General features: G+C 41.1%; 70 non-coding genes across 70 annotated transcripts; all 70 read left to right on the forward strand.

Annotated features, from left to right (window-relative positions):
- Positions 1-31: 31 nt before the first annotated feature.
- TRNAI-AAU (transfer RNA isoleucine (anticodon AAU)) lies at positions 32-105 on the forward strand. Its single transcript has one exon. It is a non-coding gene; the product is annotated as a tRNA-Ile (tRNA).
- An 84-nt stretch (positions 106-189) lies between these two features.
- Positions 190-263, forward strand: TRNAI-AAU (transfer RNA isoleucine (anticodon AAU)). The gene has a single exon. It is a non-coding gene; the product is annotated as a tRNA-Ile (tRNA).
- An 85-nt stretch (positions 264-348) lies between these two features.
- On the forward strand, positions 349-422 carry TRNAI-AAU (transfer RNA isoleucine (anticodon AAU)). The gene has a single exon. It is a non-coding gene; the product is annotated as a tRNA-Ile (tRNA).
- Positions 423-507: 85 nt separating this feature from the next.
- On the forward strand, positions 508-581 carry TRNAI-AAU (transfer RNA isoleucine (anticodon AAU)). The gene has a single exon. It is a non-coding gene; the product is annotated as a tRNA-Ile (tRNA).
- Positions 582-666: 85 nt separating this feature from the next.
- On the forward strand, positions 667-740 carry TRNAI-AAU (transfer RNA isoleucine (anticodon AAU)). Its single transcript has one exon. It is a non-coding gene; the product is annotated as a tRNA-Ile (tRNA).
- An 84-nt stretch (positions 741-824) lies between these two features.
- TRNAI-AAU (transfer RNA isoleucine (anticodon AAU)) lies at positions 825-898 on the forward strand. Its single transcript has one exon. It is a non-coding gene; the product is annotated as a tRNA-Ile (tRNA).
- An 85-nt stretch (positions 899-983) lies between these two features.
- On the forward strand, positions 984-1,057 carry TRNAI-AAU (transfer RNA isoleucine (anticodon AAU)). Its single transcript has one exon. It is a non-coding gene; the product is annotated as a tRNA-Ile (tRNA).
- An 85-nt stretch (positions 1,058-1,142) lies between these two features.
- On the forward strand, positions 1,143-1,216 carry TRNAI-AAU (transfer RNA isoleucine (anticodon AAU)). The gene has a single exon. It is a non-coding gene; the product is annotated as a tRNA-Ile (tRNA).
- An 84-nt stretch (positions 1,217-1,300) lies between these two features.
- TRNAI-AAU (transfer RNA isoleucine (anticodon AAU)) lies at positions 1,301-1,374 on the forward strand. Its single transcript has one exon. It is a non-coding gene; the product is annotated as a tRNA-Ile (tRNA).
- Positions 1,375-1,458: 84 nt separating this feature from the next.
- TRNAI-AAU (transfer RNA isoleucine (anticodon AAU)) lies at positions 1,459-1,532 on the forward strand. The gene has a single exon. It is a non-coding gene; the product is annotated as a tRNA-Ile (tRNA).
- Positions 1,533-1,617: 85 nt separating this feature from the next.
- Positions 1,618-1,690, forward strand: TRNAI-AAU (transfer RNA isoleucine (anticodon AAU)). The gene has a single exon. It is a non-coding gene; the product is annotated as a tRNA-Ile (tRNA).
- Positions 1,691-3,476: 1,786 nt separating this feature from the next.
- On the forward strand, positions 3,477-3,550 carry TRNAI-AAU (transfer RNA isoleucine (anticodon AAU)). Its single transcript has one exon. It is a non-coding gene; the product is annotated as a tRNA-Ile (tRNA).
- A 78-nt stretch (positions 3,551-3,628) lies between these two features.
- Positions 3,629-3,702, forward strand: TRNAI-AAU (transfer RNA isoleucine (anticodon AAU)). Its single transcript has one exon. It is a non-coding gene; the product is annotated as a tRNA-Ile (tRNA).
- An 84-nt stretch (positions 3,703-3,786) lies between these two features.
- On the forward strand, positions 3,787-3,860 carry TRNAI-AAU (transfer RNA isoleucine (anticodon AAU)). The gene has a single exon. It is a non-coding gene; the product is annotated as a tRNA-Ile (tRNA).
- Positions 3,861-3,945: 85 nt separating this feature from the next.
- Positions 3,946-4,019, forward strand: TRNAI-AAU (transfer RNA isoleucine (anticodon AAU)). The gene has a single exon. It is a non-coding gene; the product is annotated as a tRNA-Ile (tRNA).
- Positions 4,020-4,104: 85 nt separating this feature from the next.
- Positions 4,105-4,178, forward strand: TRNAI-AAU (transfer RNA isoleucine (anticodon AAU)). The gene has a single exon. It is a non-coding gene; the product is annotated as a tRNA-Ile (tRNA).
- An 83-nt stretch (positions 4,179-4,261) lies between these two features.
- TRNAI-AAU (transfer RNA isoleucine (anticodon AAU)) lies at positions 4,262-4,335 on the forward strand. Its single transcript has one exon. It is a non-coding gene; the product is annotated as a tRNA-Ile (tRNA).
- An 85-nt stretch (positions 4,336-4,420) lies between these two features.
- TRNAI-AAU (transfer RNA isoleucine (anticodon AAU)) lies at positions 4,421-4,494 on the forward strand. Its single transcript has one exon. It is a non-coding gene; the product is annotated as a tRNA-Ile (tRNA).
- An 85-nt stretch (positions 4,495-4,579) lies between these two features.
- TRNAI-AAU (transfer RNA isoleucine (anticodon AAU)) lies at positions 4,580-4,653 on the forward strand. The gene has a single exon. It is a non-coding gene; the product is annotated as a tRNA-Ile (tRNA).
- An 85-nt stretch (positions 4,654-4,738) lies between these two features.
- TRNAI-AAU (transfer RNA isoleucine (anticodon AAU)) lies at positions 4,739-4,812 on the forward strand. Its single transcript has one exon. It is a non-coding gene; the product is annotated as a tRNA-Ile (tRNA).
- Positions 4,813-4,897: 85 nt separating this feature from the next.
- On the forward strand, positions 4,898-4,971 carry TRNAI-AAU (transfer RNA isoleucine (anticodon AAU)). The gene has a single exon. It is a non-coding gene; the product is annotated as a tRNA-Ile (tRNA).
- Positions 4,972-5,054: 83 nt separating this feature from the next.
- On the forward strand, positions 5,055-5,128 carry TRNAI-AAU (transfer RNA isoleucine (anticodon AAU)). Its single transcript has one exon. It is a non-coding gene; the product is annotated as a tRNA-Ile (tRNA).
- An 85-nt stretch (positions 5,129-5,213) lies between these two features.
- TRNAI-AAU (transfer RNA isoleucine (anticodon AAU)) lies at positions 5,214-5,287 on the forward strand. Its single transcript has one exon. It is a non-coding gene; the product is annotated as a tRNA-Ile (tRNA).
- An 85-nt stretch (positions 5,288-5,372) lies between these two features.
- Positions 5,373-5,446, forward strand: TRNAI-AAU (transfer RNA isoleucine (anticodon AAU)). The gene has a single exon. It is a non-coding gene; the product is annotated as a tRNA-Ile (tRNA).
- An 84-nt stretch (positions 5,447-5,530) lies between these two features.
- TRNAI-AAU (transfer RNA isoleucine (anticodon AAU)) lies at positions 5,531-5,604 on the forward strand. The gene has a single exon. It is a non-coding gene; the product is annotated as a tRNA-Ile (tRNA).
- An 85-nt stretch (positions 5,605-5,689) lies between these two features.
- TRNAI-AAU (transfer RNA isoleucine (anticodon AAU)) lies at positions 5,690-5,763 on the forward strand. The gene has a single exon. It is a non-coding gene; the product is annotated as a tRNA-Ile (tRNA).
- Positions 5,764-5,848: 85 nt separating this feature from the next.
- On the forward strand, positions 5,849-5,922 carry TRNAI-AAU (transfer RNA isoleucine (anticodon AAU)). Its single transcript has one exon. It is a non-coding gene; the product is annotated as a tRNA-Ile (tRNA).
- An 85-nt stretch (positions 5,923-6,007) lies between these two features.
- Positions 6,008-6,081, forward strand: TRNAI-AAU (transfer RNA isoleucine (anticodon AAU)). The gene has a single exon. It is a non-coding gene; the product is annotated as a tRNA-Ile (tRNA).
- A 78-nt stretch (positions 6,082-6,159) lies between these two features.
- Positions 6,160-6,233, forward strand: TRNAI-AAU (transfer RNA isoleucine (anticodon AAU)). Its single transcript has one exon. It is a non-coding gene; the product is annotated as a tRNA-Ile (tRNA).
- An 85-nt stretch (positions 6,234-6,318) lies between these two features.
- Positions 6,319-6,392, forward strand: TRNAI-AAU (transfer RNA isoleucine (anticodon AAU)). The gene has a single exon. It is a non-coding gene; the product is annotated as a tRNA-Ile (tRNA).
- An 85-nt stretch (positions 6,393-6,477) lies between these two features.
- TRNAI-AAU (transfer RNA isoleucine (anticodon AAU)) lies at positions 6,478-6,551 on the forward strand. The gene has a single exon. It is a non-coding gene; the product is annotated as a tRNA-Ile (tRNA).
- An 84-nt stretch (positions 6,552-6,635) lies between these two features.
- On the forward strand, positions 6,636-6,709 carry TRNAI-AAU (transfer RNA isoleucine (anticodon AAU)). The gene has a single exon. It is a non-coding gene; the product is annotated as a tRNA-Ile (tRNA).
- Positions 6,710-6,792: 83 nt separating this feature from the next.
- TRNAI-AAU (transfer RNA isoleucine (anticodon AAU)) lies at positions 6,793-6,866 on the forward strand. Its single transcript has one exon. It is a non-coding gene; the product is annotated as a tRNA-Ile (tRNA).
- Positions 6,867-6,951: 85 nt separating this feature from the next.
- On the forward strand, positions 6,952-7,025 carry TRNAI-AAU (transfer RNA isoleucine (anticodon AAU)). Its single transcript has one exon. It is a non-coding gene; the product is annotated as a tRNA-Ile (tRNA).
- Positions 7,026-7,110: 85 nt separating this feature from the next.
- Positions 7,111-7,184, forward strand: TRNAI-AAU (transfer RNA isoleucine (anticodon AAU)). The gene has a single exon. It is a non-coding gene; the product is annotated as a tRNA-Ile (tRNA).
- An 85-nt stretch (positions 7,185-7,269) lies between these two features.
- Positions 7,270-7,343, forward strand: TRNAI-AAU (transfer RNA isoleucine (anticodon AAU)). The gene has a single exon. It is a non-coding gene; the product is annotated as a tRNA-Ile (tRNA).
- An 85-nt stretch (positions 7,344-7,428) lies between these two features.
- On the forward strand, positions 7,429-7,502 carry TRNAI-AAU (transfer RNA isoleucine (anticodon AAU)). Its single transcript has one exon. It is a non-coding gene; the product is annotated as a tRNA-Ile (tRNA).
- An 83-nt stretch (positions 7,503-7,585) lies between these two features.
- TRNAI-AAU (transfer RNA isoleucine (anticodon AAU)) lies at positions 7,586-7,659 on the forward strand. Its single transcript has one exon. It is a non-coding gene; the product is annotated as a tRNA-Ile (tRNA).
- An 85-nt stretch (positions 7,660-7,744) lies between these two features.
- Positions 7,745-7,818, forward strand: TRNAI-AAU (transfer RNA isoleucine (anticodon AAU)). The gene has a single exon. It is a non-coding gene; the product is annotated as a tRNA-Ile (tRNA).
- Positions 7,819-7,903: 85 nt separating this feature from the next.
- Positions 7,904-7,977, forward strand: TRNAI-AAU (transfer RNA isoleucine (anticodon AAU)). Its single transcript has one exon. It is a non-coding gene; the product is annotated as a tRNA-Ile (tRNA).
- Positions 7,978-8,061: 84 nt separating this feature from the next.
- TRNAI-AAU (transfer RNA isoleucine (anticodon AAU)) lies at positions 8,062-8,135 on the forward strand. The gene has a single exon. It is a non-coding gene; the product is annotated as a tRNA-Ile (tRNA).
- An 85-nt stretch (positions 8,136-8,220) lies between these two features.
- TRNAI-AAU (transfer RNA isoleucine (anticodon AAU)) lies at positions 8,221-8,294 on the forward strand. Its single transcript has one exon. It is a non-coding gene; the product is annotated as a tRNA-Ile (tRNA).
- Positions 8,295-8,379: 85 nt separating this feature from the next.
- Positions 8,380-8,453, forward strand: TRNAI-AAU (transfer RNA isoleucine (anticodon AAU)). The gene has a single exon. It is a non-coding gene; the product is annotated as a tRNA-Ile (tRNA).
- Positions 8,454-8,538: 85 nt separating this feature from the next.
- Positions 8,539-8,612, forward strand: TRNAI-AAU (transfer RNA isoleucine (anticodon AAU)). Its single transcript has one exon. It is a non-coding gene; the product is annotated as a tRNA-Ile (tRNA).
- Positions 8,613-8,690: 78 nt separating this feature from the next.
- Positions 8,691-8,764, forward strand: TRNAI-AAU (transfer RNA isoleucine (anticodon AAU)). Its single transcript has one exon. It is a non-coding gene; the product is annotated as a tRNA-Ile (tRNA).
- An 85-nt stretch (positions 8,765-8,849) lies between these two features.
- TRNAI-AAU (transfer RNA isoleucine (anticodon AAU)) lies at positions 8,850-8,923 on the forward strand. Its single transcript has one exon. It is a non-coding gene; the product is annotated as a tRNA-Ile (tRNA).
- Positions 8,924-9,008: 85 nt separating this feature from the next.
- Positions 9,009-9,082, forward strand: TRNAI-AAU (transfer RNA isoleucine (anticodon AAU)). The gene has a single exon. It is a non-coding gene; the product is annotated as a tRNA-Ile (tRNA).
- An 85-nt stretch (positions 9,083-9,167) lies between these two features.
- TRNAI-AAU (transfer RNA isoleucine (anticodon AAU)) lies at positions 9,168-9,241 on the forward strand. The gene has a single exon. It is a non-coding gene; the product is annotated as a tRNA-Ile (tRNA).
- An 83-nt stretch (positions 9,242-9,324) lies between these two features.
- Positions 9,325-9,398, forward strand: TRNAI-AAU (transfer RNA isoleucine (anticodon AAU)). Its single transcript has one exon. It is a non-coding gene; the product is annotated as a tRNA-Ile (tRNA).
- Positions 9,399-9,483: 85 nt separating this feature from the next.
- TRNAI-AAU (transfer RNA isoleucine (anticodon AAU)) lies at positions 9,484-9,557 on the forward strand. The gene has a single exon. It is a non-coding gene; the product is annotated as a tRNA-Ile (tRNA).
- An 85-nt stretch (positions 9,558-9,642) lies between these two features.
- On the forward strand, positions 9,643-9,716 carry TRNAI-AAU (transfer RNA isoleucine (anticodon AAU)). Its single transcript has one exon. It is a non-coding gene; the product is annotated as a tRNA-Ile (tRNA).
- Positions 9,717-9,800: 84 nt separating this feature from the next.
- Positions 9,801-9,874, forward strand: TRNAI-AAU (transfer RNA isoleucine (anticodon AAU)). Its single transcript has one exon. It is a non-coding gene; the product is annotated as a tRNA-Ile (tRNA).
- An 85-nt stretch (positions 9,875-9,959) lies between these two features.
- On the forward strand, positions 9,960-10,033 carry TRNAI-AAU (transfer RNA isoleucine (anticodon AAU)). Its single transcript has one exon. It is a non-coding gene; the product is annotated as a tRNA-Ile (tRNA).
- Positions 10,034-10,118: 85 nt separating this feature from the next.
- On the forward strand, positions 10,119-10,192 carry TRNAI-AAU (transfer RNA isoleucine (anticodon AAU)). Its single transcript has one exon. It is a non-coding gene; the product is annotated as a tRNA-Ile (tRNA).
- An 85-nt stretch (positions 10,193-10,277) lies between these two features.
- On the forward strand, positions 10,278-10,351 carry TRNAI-AAU (transfer RNA isoleucine (anticodon AAU)). The gene has a single exon. It is a non-coding gene; the product is annotated as a tRNA-Ile (tRNA).
- A 78-nt stretch (positions 10,352-10,429) lies between these two features.
- Positions 10,430-10,503, forward strand: TRNAI-AAU (transfer RNA isoleucine (anticodon AAU)). Its single transcript has one exon. It is a non-coding gene; the product is annotated as a tRNA-Ile (tRNA).
- Positions 10,504-10,588: 85 nt separating this feature from the next.
- Positions 10,589-10,662, forward strand: TRNAI-AAU (transfer RNA isoleucine (anticodon AAU)). Its single transcript has one exon. It is a non-coding gene; the product is annotated as a tRNA-Ile (tRNA).
- Positions 10,663-10,747: 85 nt separating this feature from the next.
- Positions 10,748-10,821, forward strand: TRNAI-AAU (transfer RNA isoleucine (anticodon AAU)). Its single transcript has one exon. It is a non-coding gene; the product is annotated as a tRNA-Ile (tRNA).
- An 85-nt stretch (positions 10,822-10,906) lies between these two features.
- On the forward strand, positions 10,907-10,980 carry TRNAI-AAU (transfer RNA isoleucine (anticodon AAU)). The gene has a single exon. It is a non-coding gene; the product is annotated as a tRNA-Ile (tRNA).
- An 84-nt stretch (positions 10,981-11,064) lies between these two features.
- Positions 11,065-11,138, forward strand: TRNAI-AAU (transfer RNA isoleucine (anticodon AAU)). Its single transcript has one exon. It is a non-coding gene; the product is annotated as a tRNA-Ile (tRNA).
- Positions 11,139-11,381: 243 nt separating this feature from the next.
- Positions 11,382-11,455, forward strand: TRNAI-AAU (transfer RNA isoleucine (anticodon AAU)). The gene has a single exon. It is a non-coding gene; the product is annotated as a tRNA-Ile (tRNA).
- Positions 11,456-11,540: 85 nt separating this feature from the next.
- TRNAI-AAU (transfer RNA isoleucine (anticodon AAU)) lies at positions 11,541-11,614 on the forward strand. The gene has a single exon. It is a non-coding gene; the product is annotated as a tRNA-Ile (tRNA).
- Positions 11,615-11,699: 85 nt separating this feature from the next.
- TRNAI-AAU (transfer RNA isoleucine (anticodon AAU)) lies at positions 11,700-11,773 on the forward strand. Its single transcript has one exon. It is a non-coding gene; the product is annotated as a tRNA-Ile (tRNA).
- An 85-nt stretch (positions 11,774-11,858) lies between these two features.
- On the forward strand, positions 11,859-11,932 carry TRNAI-AAU (transfer RNA isoleucine (anticodon AAU)). Its single transcript has one exon. It is a non-coding gene; the product is annotated as a tRNA-Ile (tRNA).
- A 78-nt stretch (positions 11,933-12,010) lies between these two features.
- TRNAI-AAU (transfer RNA isoleucine (anticodon AAU)) lies at positions 12,011-12,084 on the forward strand. The gene has a single exon. It is a non-coding gene; the product is annotated as a tRNA-Ile (tRNA).
- Positions 12,085-12,169: 85 nt separating this feature from the next.
- On the forward strand, positions 12,170-12,243 carry TRNAI-AAU (transfer RNA isoleucine (anticodon AAU)). The gene has a single exon. It is a non-coding gene; the product is annotated as a tRNA-Ile (tRNA).
- An 85-nt stretch (positions 12,244-12,328) lies between these two features.
- Positions 12,329-12,402, forward strand: TRNAI-AAU (transfer RNA isoleucine (anticodon AAU)). The gene has a single exon. It is a non-coding gene; the product is annotated as a tRNA-Ile (tRNA).
- An 85-nt stretch (positions 12,403-12,487) lies between these two features.
- TRNAI-AAU (transfer RNA isoleucine (anticodon AAU)) lies at positions 12,488-12,561 on the forward strand. Its single transcript has one exon. It is a non-coding gene; the product is annotated as a tRNA-Ile (tRNA).
- An 84-nt stretch (positions 12,562-12,645) lies between these two features.
- On the forward strand, positions 12,646-12,719 carry TRNAI-AAU (transfer RNA isoleucine (anticodon AAU)). The gene has a single exon. It is a non-coding gene; the product is annotated as a tRNA-Ile (tRNA).
- A 243-nt stretch (positions 12,720-12,962) lies between these two features.
- Positions 12,963-13,036, forward strand: TRNAI-AAU (transfer RNA isoleucine (anticodon AAU)). Its single transcript has one exon. It is a non-coding gene; the product is annotated as a tRNA-Ile (tRNA).
- Positions 13,037-13,084: the final 48 nt, after the last annotated feature.

A 13,084-nucleotide genomic window follows, 5' to 3' on the forward strand; every position in this document is an offset into this window, starting at 1 on the left:
TTTGATATCTTGGAAAGCATGTTAAGTGTGTGGCCCATTAGCTCAGTTGGTTAGAGCGTCGTGCTAATAACGCGAAGGTCGTGGGTTCTATCCGCCCATGGGCCATAGGTACAGTTCTTTCTTCGAAATCTGAAACGTTTTGGCTTCATTTTAATATATTTGATATCTTGGAAAGCATGTTAAGTGTGTGGCCCATTAGCTCAGTTGGTTAGAGCGTCGTGCTAATAACGCGAAGGTTGTAGGTTCAATCCCCCCATGGGCCATAGGTACTGTTTTTTCTTTGGAAATCCGTAATGTTTTGGCTTCATTTTAATATATTTGATATCTTGGAATGCGTATGAACTGTGTGGCCCATTAGCTCAGTTGGTTAGAGCGTCGTGCTAATAACGCGAAGGTCGTGGGTTCGATCCCCCCATGGGCCATAGGTACTGTTTTTTCTTTGGAAATCCGGAAAGTTTTTTCTTCATTTTAATATATTTGATATCTGGGAAAGCGTACTAAAAGTGTGGCCCATTAGCTCAGTTGGCTAGAGCGTCGTGCTAATAACGCGAAGGTCGTGGATTCGATCCCCCCATGGGCCATAGGTACTGTTTTTTCTTTGGAAATTTGTAAAGTTTTGGCTTCATTTTAATATATTTGACATCATGGAAAGCATATGAACTGTGTGGCCCATTAGCTCAGTTGGTTAGAGCGTCGTGCTAATAACGCGAAGGTCGTGGGTTCTATCCGCCCATGGGCCATAGTTACAGTTCTTTCTTCGAAATCTGAAACGTTTTGGCTTCATTTTAATATATTTTATATCTTGGAAAGCGTGTTAAGTGTGTGGCCCATTAGCTCAGTTGGTTAGAGCGTCGTGCTAATAACGCGAAGGTTGTAGGTTCAATCCCCCCATGGGCCATAGGTACTGTTTTTTCTTTGGAAATCCGTAATGTTTTGGCTTCATTTTAATATATTTGATATCTTGGAAAGCGTATGAACTGTGTGGCCCATTAGCTCAGTTGGTTAGAGCGTCGTGCTAATAACGCGAAGGTCGTGGGTTCGATCCCCCCATGGGCCATAGGTACTGTTTTTTCTTTGGAAATCCGGAAAGTTTTTTCTTCATTTTAATATATTTGATATCTGGGAAAGCGTACTAAAAGTGTGGCCCATTAGCTCAGTTGGCTAGAGCGTCGTGCTAATAACGCGAAGGTCGTGGATTCGATCCCCCCATGGGCCATAGGTACGTTTTTTCTTTGGAAATTTGTAAAGTTTTGGCTTCATTTTAATATATTTGATATCTTGGAAAGCATATGAACTGTGTGGCCCATTAGCTCAGTTGGTTAGAGCGTCGTGCTAATAACGCGAAGGTCGTGGGTTCTATCCGCCCATGGGCCATAGTTACAGTTCTTTCTTCGAAATCTGAAACGTTTTGGCTTCATTTTAATATATTTGATATCTTGGAAAGCATGTTAAGTGTGTGGCCCATTAGCTCAGTTGGTTAGAGCGTCGTGCTAATAACGCGAAGGTTGTAGGTTCAATCCCCCCATGGGCCATAGGTACTGTTTTTTCTTTGGAAATCCGTAATGTTTTGGCTTCATTTTAATATATTTGATATCTTGGAAAGCGTATGAACTGTGTGGCCCATTAGCTCAGTTGGTTAGAGCGTCGTGCTAATAACGCGAGGTCGTGGATTCGATCCCCCCATGGGCCATAGGTACTGTTTTTACCTCTCCGAGTGACGATGACGTCACGGAGAGGTATTACGCCGGACGTGTCTGTGTGTCTGTCTGTCACCGCGTTCGCAGTTGGTAAATCGGAGCAAAGGTGTTCGCAATTTCCGCACTGCCTTCTCAAGTCGCAGAAATTGATAACATTGTTGCTCTTACACCACTACAACGCAGTAGTTCTCCATCTATAACACATAGACGCCATACTCTTCTTCCTGGCTTCTATACACCACCACCTTCTGTTCTTTCGTGCATTCCACATGCATACCAGCCTGTATTTACTGGCTTCTAAACACCACCATCTTCTGGTCTTTCGTGCATTCCACATGCATGCCAATCTGTAGCTTTGGCTTCTACTCCATTATCATCGTCAAGGTAAAGATATACGCGGAGATCAGCTAGGGTTACGAGAAACGTCTAGCCTCCCTAAGGTGGGATCGCCACCAAAGGTTTTCGCAATTGCGCTTTTTCCTTACTATTATAATGGAAACGAATCGTATATATACCCCAAAATTTGAAGAAAGCGGGCAAGAGGGGTACCCTTCACTTTAAACGTCAATATTAGCAAAGTTTGAGATGATAATAGGTATAACTTTATTTTAAACGATTTAACTATTATTAATATTAATTATTGAAGATTAAAATAATTAAAAATAATTATATTTATTTAAATATTAAACATAATCTTGTTTCTCAACTCAAAATTAATAGGGGAAGAGTTAAAAAGCAGTCTATGTTTTTGTCTGTGTGTGTCCGTCCATTGTTACACTTGTGCGTCGCGTTAGCAGTTAGCCTTGTGTTGATTTGTTAAGAAATCATACAGAACCTTAATATTCCCTTTTCCATAATATAAAGTGAATATGTGGAAGTATTTTTCGTAATTATGATGCATTAAGTACTTTTGTAGCTTTAAAGCTCTATTTCATTTTGATATTCCAAAGAATTTTTTTAATATTGTTATTTGAAATGGCTGTTTATATATTGCTTAAGCTATACTACATCTGTATATAGAATAATCCTTGATTTAGTGATTTCATGAAGAAAACTAAGACCTAGACTCCGGTGCGTATAACAAGTATTATCCGCAATAGGCTTAGTGAAACAAAGAGTAATTAATTGAGGCCTGAGGTGAAGTAGACTTTTGGCTTTGATTTTCGTTTCTGAATTGAACAGACATCAACGGTTCAGAGTGGGCCGAATGTTAAATACACTCTTAAATAATAATAATTAGATTAGTAAAAGGGCTAATGGTAAACGGGTAGTAACTACAGACATATTATTCTCTTTATGGTGCGCATTGACTATTAGTGCGTCTAGCTACAATTTAGCATAGGTGTTATTTAACGTAACATTCCTGTTGGCAAACTAAGAATATTGTTGAGGTGAGACGAGATGATAGTGTTTACACTTCAAACCAGTTGTGAAAGTAGCTTTCAGAATATAGGGTAAACAGCTGAAGCGTAGACTTCATTTCCTGTTCTTTTCCCCATTGACTGATTTCCATGTGTCCAAGATTTATCCTTATTGGATGTAAAATGTCGTCTGCTTTACTGTACATTCGCTATGTTTGGAATACTGCTTCAATATTTCGTAAATTTTTACTTCAAAAAAGTGAAATAATTCCATATCTAGGTAAATACGTTTGTAGTAGTAGACCTCTTGACACGGAGAGGTAATATTTTGGTTTTCCCAACTTGTTTCTTTGGAAATCCGGAAAGTTTTTGCTTCATTTTAATATATTTTATATCTTGGAAAGCAAAATAAGTGTGTGGCCCATTAGCTCAGTTGGTTAGAGCGTCGTGCTAATAACGCGAAGGTCGTGGGTTCGATCCCGCCATGGGTCCTAGGAACATTTTTTTTTCGAAATCCGTAAATTTTTGGCTTCATTTTAATATATTTGATATATTGGAAAGCAAGTGTTTGGCCCATTAGCTCAGTTGGTTAGAGCGTCGTGCTAATAACGCGAAGGTCGTGGGTTCGATCTCCCCATGGGCCATAGGTGCTGTTTTTTCTTCGAAATCTGTAACGTTTTGGCTTCATTTTAATATATTTGATATCTTGGAAAGCATATGAACTGTGTGGCCCATTAGCTCAGTTGGTTAGAGCGTCGTGCTAATAACGCGAAGGTCGTGGGTTCGATCCCCCTATGGGCCATAGGTACTGTTTTTTCTTGGGAAATCCTTAAAGTTTTGGCTTCATTTTAATATATTTTATATCTTGGAAAGCAAAATAAGTGTGTGGCCCATTAGCTCAGTTGGTTAGAGCGTCGTGCTAATAACGCGAAGGTCGTAGGTTCGATCTCCCTATGGGCCATAGGTACTGTTTTTTCTTTGGAAATACGTAAAGTTTTGGCTTCATTTTAATATTTTTGATATCTTAAAAAGCGTATGAACTGTGTGGCCCATTAGCTCAGTTGGTTAGAGCGTCGTGCTAATAACGCGAAGGTCGTGGGTTCGATCCACCCATGGGCCATAGGTACAGTTTTTTCTTCGAAATCTGTAACGTTTTGGCTTCATTTTAATATATTTGATATCTTGGAAAGAAATGAACTGTGTGGCCCATTAGCTCAGTTGGTTAGAGTGTCGTGCTAATAACGCGAAGGTCGTGAGTTAGATCCCCCCATGGGCCATAGGTACTGTTTATTCTTTGGAAATCCGTATTGTTTTAGCTTCATTTAAATATATTTGATATCTTGGAAAGCGTATCAATTGTGTGGTCCAATAGCTCAGTTGGTTAGAGCGTCGTGCTAATAACGCGAAGGTCGTGGGTTCGATCCACCCATGGGCCATAGATACTGTTTTTTCTTTGGAAATCCGTAAAGTTTTGGCTTAATTTTAATATATTTGATATCTTGGAAAGCATATGAACTGTGTGGCCCATTAGCTCAGTTGGTTAGAGCGTCGTGCTAATAACGCGAAGGTCGTGGGTTCGATCCCCCTATGGGCCATAGGTACTGTTTTTTCTTGGGAAATCCTTAAAGTTTTGGCTTCATTTTAATATATTTTATATCTTGGAAAGCAAAATAAGTGTGTGGCCCATTAGCTCAGTTGGTTAGAGCGTCGTGCTAATAACGCGAAGGTCGTAGGTTCGATCTCCCTATGGGCCATAGGTACTGTTTTTTCTTTGGAAATACGTAAAGTTTTGGCTTCATTTTAATATTTTTGATATCTTAAAAAGCGTATGAACTGTGTGGCCCATTAGCTCAGTTGGTTAGAGCGTCGTGCTAATAACGCGAAGGTCGTGGGTTCGATCCACCCATGGGCCATAGGTACAGTTTTTTCTTCGAAATCTGTAACGTTTTGGCTTCATTTTAATATATTTGATATCTTGGAAAGAAATGAACTGTGTGGCCCATTAGCTCAGTTGGTTAGAGTGTCGTGCTAATAACGCGAAGGTCGTGAGTTAGATCCCCCCATGGGCCATAGGTACTGTTTATTCTTTGGAAATCCGTATTGTTTTAGCTTCATTTAAATATATTTGATACCTTGGAAAGCGTATCAATTGTGTGGTCCAATAGCTCAGTTGGTTAGAGCGTCGTGCTAATAACGCGAAGGTCGTGGGTTCGATCCACCCATGGGCCATAGATACTGTTTTTTCTTTGGAAATCCGTAAAGTTTTGGCTTCATTTTAATATATTTGATATCTTGGAAAGCATATGGACTGTGTGGCCCATTAGCTCAGTTGGTTAGAGCGTCGTGCTAATAACGCGAAGGTCGTGGGTTCGATCCCCCCATGGGCTATAGGTACAGTTTTTTCTCCGAAATCTGTAACGTTTTGGCTTCATTTTAATATATTTGATATCTTGGAAAGCATATGAACTGCGTGGCCCATTAGCTCAGTTGGTTAGAGCGTCGTGCTAATAACGCGAAGGTCGTGGGTTCAATCCCCCCATGAGCCATAGGTACTGTTTTTTCTTTGGAAATCCGTAAAGTTTTGGCTTCATTTTAATATTTTCGATATCTAAGAAAGCGTGGTAAGAGTGTGGCCCATTAGCTCAGTTGGCTAGAGCGTCGTGCTAATAACGCGAAGGTCGTGGATTCGATCCCCCCATGGGCCATAGGTACTGTTTTTTCTTTGGAAATTTGTAAAGTTTTGGCTTCATTTTAATATATTTGATATCTTGGAAAGCGTATGAACTGTGAGGCCCATTAGCTCAGTTGGTTAGAGCGTCGTGCTAATAACGCGAAGGTCGTGGGTTCGATCCCCCCATGGGCCATAGGTACTGTTTTTTCTTTGGAAATCCGGAAAGTTTTTGCTTCATTTTAATATATTTTATATCTTGGAAAGCAAGATAAGTGTGTGGCCCATTAGCTCAGTTGGTTAGAGCGTCGTGCTAATAACGCGAAGGTCGTGGGTTCGATCCCGCCATGGGTCCTAGGAACATTTTTTTTTCGAAATCCGTAAAGTTTTGGCTTCATTTTAATATATTTGATATATTGGAAAGGAAGTGTTTGGCCCATTAGCTCAGTTGGTTAGAGCGTCGTGCTAATAACGCGAAGGTCGTGGGTTCGATCTCCCTATGGGCCATAGGTACTGTTTTTTCTGTGGGAATACGTAAAGTTTTGGCTTCATTTTAATATTTTCGATATCTAAGAAAGCGTGTTAAGAGTGTGGCCCATTAGCTCAGTTGGCTAGAGCGTCGTGCTAATAACGCGAAGGTCGTGGGTTCGATCCCCCTATGGGCCATAGGTACTGTTTTTTCTTGGGAAATCCTTAAAGTTTTGGCTTCATTTTAATATATTTTATATCTTGGAAAGCAAAATAAGTGTGTGGCCCATTAGCTCAGTTGGTTAGAGCGTCGTGCTAATAACGCGAAGGTCGTAGGTTCGATCTCCCTATGGGCCATAGGTACTGTTTTTTCTTTGGAAATACGTAAAGTTTGGCTTCATTTTAATATTTTTGATATCTTAAAAAGCGTATGAACTGTGTGGCCCATTAGCTCAGTTGGTTAGAGCGTCGTGCTAATAACGCGAAGGTCGTGGGTTCGATCCACCCATGGGCCATAGGTACAGTTTTTTCTTCGAAATCTGTAACGTTTTGGCTTCATTTTAATATATTTGATATCTTGGAAAGAAATGAACTGTGTGGCCCATTAGCTCAGTTGGTTAGAGTGTCGTGCTAATAACGCGAAGGTCGTGAGTTAGATCCCCCCATGGGCCATAGGTACTGTTTATTCTTTGGAAATCCGTATTGTTTTAGCTTCATTTAAATATATTTGATATCTTGGAAAGCGTATCAATTGTGTGGTCCAATAGCTCAGTTGGTTAGAGCGTCGTGCTAATAACGCGAAGGTCGTGGGTTCGATCCACCCATGGGCCATAGATACTGTTTTTTCTTTGGAAATCCGTAAAGTTTTGGCTTAATTTTAATATATTTGATATCTTGGAAAGCATATGAACTGTGTGGCCCATTAGCTCAGTTGGTTAGAGCGTCGTGCTAATAACGCGAAGGTCGTGGGTTCGATCCCCCTATGGGCCATAGGTACTGTTTTTTCTTGGGAAATCCTTAAAGTTTTGGCTTCATTTTAATATATTTTATATCTTGGAAAGCAAAATAAGTGTGTGGCCCATTAGCTCAGTTGGTTAGAGCGTCGTGCTAATAACGCGAAGGTCGTAGGTTCGATCTCCCTATGGGCCATAGGTACTGTTTTTTCTTTGGAAATACGTAAAGTTTTGGCTTCATTTTAATATTTTTGATATCTTAAAAAGCGTATGAACTGTGTGGCCCATTAGCTCAGTTGGTTAGAGCGTCGTGCTAATAACGCGAAGGTCGTGGGTTCGATCCACCCATGGGCCATAGGTACAGTTTTTTCTTCGAAATCTGTAACGTTTTGGCTTCATTTTAATATATTTGATATCTTGGAAAGAAATGAACTGTGTGGCCCATTAGCTCAGTTGGTTAGAGTGTCGTGCTAATAACGCGAAGGTCGTGAGTTAGATCCCCCCATGGGCCATAGGTACTGTTTATTCTTTGGAAATCCGTATTGTTTTAGCTTCATTTAAATATATTTGATACCTTGGAAAGCGTATCAATTGTGTGGTCCAATAGCTCAGTTGGTTAGAGCGTCGTGCTAATAACGCGAAGGTCGTGGGTTCGATCCACCCATGGGCCATAGATACTGTTTTTTCTTTGGAAATCCGTAAAGTTTTGGCTTCATTTTAATATATTTGATATCTTGGAAAGCATATGGACTGTGTGGCCCATTAGCTCAGTTGGTTAGAGCGTCGTGCTAATAACGCGAAGGTCGTGGGTTCGATCCCCCCATGGGCTATAGGTACAGTTTTTTCTCCGAAATCTGTAACGTTTTGGCTTCATTTTAATATATTTGATATCTTGGAAAGCATATGAACTGCGTGGCCCATTAGCTCAGTTGGTTAGAGCGTCGTGCTAATAACGCGAAGGTCGTGGGTTCAATCCCCCCATGAGCCATAGGTACTGTTTTTTCTTTGGAAATCCGTAAAGTTTTGGCTTCATTTTAATATTTTCGATATCTAAGAAAGCGTGGTAAGAGTGTGGCCCATTAGCTCAGTTGGCTAGAGCGTCGTGCTAATAACGCGAAGGTCGTGGATTCGATCCCCCCATGGGCCATAGGTACTGTTTTTTCTTTGGAAATTTGTAAAGTTTTGGCTTCATTTTAATATATTTGATATCTTGGAAAGCGTATGAACTGTGAGGCCCATTAGCTCAGTTGGTTAGAGCGTCGTGCTAATAACGCGAAGGTCGTGGGTTCGATCCCCCCATGGGCCATAGGTACTGTTTTTTCTTTGGAAATCCGGAAAGTTTTTGCTTCATTTTAATATATTTTATATCTTGGAAAGCAAGATAAGTGTGTGGCCCATTAGCTCAGTTGGTTAGAGCGTCGTGCTAATAACGCGAAGGTCGTGGGTTCGATCCCGCCATGGGTCCTAGGAACATTTTTTTTTCGAAATCCGTAAAGTTTTGGCTTCATTTTAATATATTTGATATATTGGAAAGGAAGTGTTTGGCCCATTAGCTCAGTTGGTTAGAGCGTCGTGCTAATAACGCGAAGGTCGTGGGTTCGATCTCCCTATGGGCCATAGGTACTGTTTTTTCTGTGGGAATACGTAAAGTTTTGGCTTCATTTTAATATTTTCGATATCTAAGAAAGCGTGTTAAGAGTGTGGCCCATTAGCTCAGTTGGCTAGAGCGTCGTGCTAATAACGCGAAGGTCGTGGATTCGATCCCCCCATGGGCCATAGGTACTGTTTTTTCTTTGGAAATTTGTAAAGTTTTGGCTTCATTTTAATATATTTGATATCTTGGAAAGCGTATGAAGTGTGTGGCCCATTAGCTCAGTTGGTTAGAGCGTCGTGCTAATAACGCGAAGGTCGTGGGTTCGATCCCTCCATGGGCCATAGGTACTGTTTTTTCTTTGGAAATCCGGAAAGTTTTTGCTTCATTTTAATATATTTTATATCTTGGAAAGCAAAATAAGTGTGTGGCCCATTAGCTCAGTTGGTTAGAGCGTCGTGCTAATAACGCGAAGGTCGTGGGTTCGATCCCCCCATGGGCCATAGGTACAGTTTTTTCTTCGAAATCTGTAACGTTTTGGCTTCATTTTAATATATTTGATATCTTGGAAAGAAATGAACTGTGTGGCCCATTAGCTCAGTTGGTTAGAGTGTCGTGCTAATAACGCGAAGGTCGTGAGTTAGATCCCCCCATGGGCCATAGGTACTGTTTATTCTTTGGAAATCCGTATTGTTTTAGCTTCATTTAAATATATTTGATATCTTGGAAAGCGTATCAATTGTGTGGTCCAATAGCTCAGTTGGTTAGAGCGTCGTGCTAATAACGCGAAGGTCGTGGGTTCGATCCACCCATGGGCCATAGATACTGTTTTTTCTTTGGAAATCCGTAAAGTTTTGGCTTCATTTTAATATATTTGATATCTTGGAAAGCATATGGACTGTGTGGCCCATTAGCTCAGTTGGTTAGAGCGTCGTGCTAATAACGCGAAGGTCGTGGGTTCGATCCCCCCATGGGCTATAGGTACAGTTTTTTCTCCGAAATCTGTAACGTTTTGGCTTCATTTTAATATATTTGATATCTTGGAAAGCATATGAACTGCGTGGCCCATTAGCTCAGTTGGTTAGAGCGTCGTGCTAATAACGCGAAGGTCGTGGGTTCAATCCCCCCATGAGCCATAGGTACTGTTTTTTCTTTGGAAATCCGTAAAGTTTTGGCTTCATTTTAATATTTTCGATATCTAAGAAAGCGTGGTAAGAGTGTGGCCCATTAGCTCAGTTGGCTAGAGCGTCGTGCTAATAACGCGAAGGTCGTGGATTCGATCCCCCCATGGGCCATAGGTACTGTTTTTTCTTTGGAAATTTGTAAAGTTTTGGCTTCATTTTAATATATTTGATATCTTGGAAAGCGTATGAACTGTAAGGCCCATTAGCTCAGTTGGTTAGAGCGTCGTGCTAATAACGCGAAGGTCGTGGGTTCGATCCCCCCATGGGCCATAGGTACTGTTTTTTCTTTGGAAATCCGGAAAGTTTTTGCTTCATTTTAATATATTTTATATCTTGGAAAGCAAGATAAGTGTGTGGCCCATTAGCTCAGTTGGTTAGAGCGTCGTGCTAATAACGCGAAGGTCGTGGGTTCGATCCCGCCATGGGTCCTAGGAACATTTTTTTTTCGAAATCCGTAAAGTTTTGGCTTCATTTTAATATATTTGATATATTGGAAAGGAAGTGTTTGGCCCATTAGCTCAGTTGGTTAGAGCGTCGTGCTAATAACGCGAAGGTCGTGGGTTCGATCTCCCTATGGGCCATAGGTACTGTTTTTTCTGTGGGAATACGTAAAGTTTTGGCTTCATTTTAATATTTTCGATATCTAAGAAAGCGTGTTAAGAGTGTGGCCCATTAGCTCAGTTGGCTAGAGCGTCGTGCTAATAACGCGAAGGTCGTGGATTCGATCCCCCCATGGGCCATAGGTACTGTTTTTTCTTTGGAAATTTGTAAAGTTTTGGCTTCATTTTAATATATTTGATATCTTGGAAAGCGTATGAAGTTTGTGGCCCATTAGCTCAGTTGGTTAGAGCGTCGTGCTAATAACGCGAAGGTCGTGGGTTCGATCCCTCCATGGGCCATAGGTACTGTTTTTTCTTTGGAAATCCGGAAAGTTTTTGCTTCATTTTAATATATTTTATATCTTGGAAAGCAAAATAAGTGTGTGGCCCATTAGCTCAGTTGGTTAGAGCGTCGTGCTAATAACGCGAAGGTCGTGGGTTCGATCCCCCCATGGGCCATAGGTACAGTTTTTTCTTCGAAATCTGTAACGTTTTGGCTTCATTTTAATATATTTGATATCTTGGAAAGCATATGAACTGCGTGGCCCATTAGCTCAGTTGGTTAGAGCGTCGTGCTAATAACGCGAAGGTCGTGGGTTCGATCCCCACTTGGGCCATAGGTGCTGTTTTTTCTTTGAAAATCCGTAAAGTTTTGGCTTCATTTTAATATATTTGATATCTGGGAAAGCGTACTAAAAGTGTGGCCCATTAGCTCAGTACGTTAGAGCGTCGTACTTATAACTTGAAGGTCGTGGGTTCGATCCCCCCATGGGCCATAGGTACAGTTTTTTCTTCGAAATCTGTAACGTTTTGGCTTCATTTTAATATATTTGATATCTTGGAAAGCATGTTAAGAGTGTGGCACATTAGCTCAGTTGGTTAGAGCGTCGTGCTAATAACGCGAAGGTCGTGGGTTCAATCCCCCCATGGGCCATAGGTACTGTTTTTTCTTTGGAAATCCGTAAAGTTTTGGCTTCATTTTAATATTTTCGATATCTAAGAAAGCGTGGTAAGAGTGTGGCCCATTAGCTCAGTTGGCTAGAGCGTCGTGCTAATAACGCGAAGGTCGTGGATTCGATCCCCCCATGGGCCATAGGTACTGTTTTTTCTTTGGAAATTTGTAAAGTTTTGGCTTCATTTTAATATATTTGATATCTTGGAAAGCGTATGAACTGTGTGGCCCATTAGCTCAGTTGGTTAGAGCGTCGTGCTAATAACGCGAAGGTCGTGGGTTCGATCCCCCCATGGGCCATAGGTACTGTTTTTTCTTTGGAAATCCGGAAAGTTTTTGCTTCATTTTAATATATTTTATATCTTGGAAAGCAAGATAAGTGTGTGGCCCATTAGCTCAGTTGGTTAGAGCGTCGTGCTAATAACGCGAAGGTCGTGGGTTCGATCCCGCCATGGGTCCTAGGAACATTTTTTTTTCGAAATCCGTAAAGTTTTGGCTTCATTTTAATATATTTGATATATTGGAAAGGAAGTGTTTGGCCCATTAGCTCAGTTGGTTAGAGCGTCGTGCTAATAACGCGAAGGTCGTGGGTTCGATCTCCCTATGGGCCATAGGTACTGTTTTTTCTGTGGGAATACGTAAAGTTTTGGCTTCATTTTAATATTTTCGATATCTAAGAAAGCGTGTTAAGAGTGTGGCCCATTAGCTCAGTTGGCTAGAGCGTCGTGCTAATAACGCGAAGGTCGTGGATTCGATCCCCCCATGGGCCATAGGTACTGTTTTTTCTTTGGAAATCCGGAAAGTTTTTGCTTCATTTTAATATATTTTATATCTTGGAAAGCAAAATAAGTGTGTGGCCCATTAGTTCAGTTGGTTAGAGCGTCGTGCTAATAACGCGAAGGTCGTGGGTTCGATCCCTCCATGGGCCATAGGTACTGTTTTTTCTTTGGAAATCCGGAAAGTTTTTGCTTCATTTTAATATATTTTATATCTTGGAAAGCAAAATAAGTGTGTGGCCCATTAGCTCAGTTGGTTAGAGCGTCGTGCTAATAACGCGAAGGTCGTGGGTTCGATCCCCCCATGGGCCATAGGTACAGTTTTTTCTTCGAAATCTGTAACGTTTTGGCTTCATTTTAATATATTTGATATCTTGGAAAGCATATGAACTGCGTGGCCCATTAGCTCAGTTGGTTAGAGCGTCGTGCTAATAACGCGAAGGTCGTGGGTTCGATCCCCACTTGGGCCATAGGTGCTGTTTTTTCTTTGAAAATCCGTAAAGTTTTGGCTTCATTTTAATATATTTGATATCTGGGAAAGCGTACTAAAAGTGTGGCCCATTAGCTCAGTACGTTAGAGCGTCGTACTTATAACTTGAAGGTCGTGGGTTCGATCCCCCCATGGGCCATAGGTACAGTTTTTTCTTCGAAATCTGTAACGTTTTGGCTTCATTTTAATATATTTGATATCTTGGAAAGCATGTTAAGAGTGTGGCACATTAGCTCAGTTGGTTAGAGCGTCGTGCTAATAACGCGAAGGTCGTGGGTTCAATCCCCCCATGGGCCATAGGTACTGTTTTTTCTTTGGAAATCCGTAAAGTTTTGGCTTCATTTT

Source organism: Phalangium opilio, unplaced genomic scaffold, assembly GCF_054372755.1.
Source record: "Phalangium opilio isolate 3A_F unplaced genomic scaffold, DU_Popi_V2 ptg000011l_1, whole genome shotgun sequence".
Classification (NCBI taxonomy): Eukaryota; Metazoa; Arthropoda; class Arachnida; order Opiliones; family Phalangiidae; genus Phalangium; species Phalangium opilio.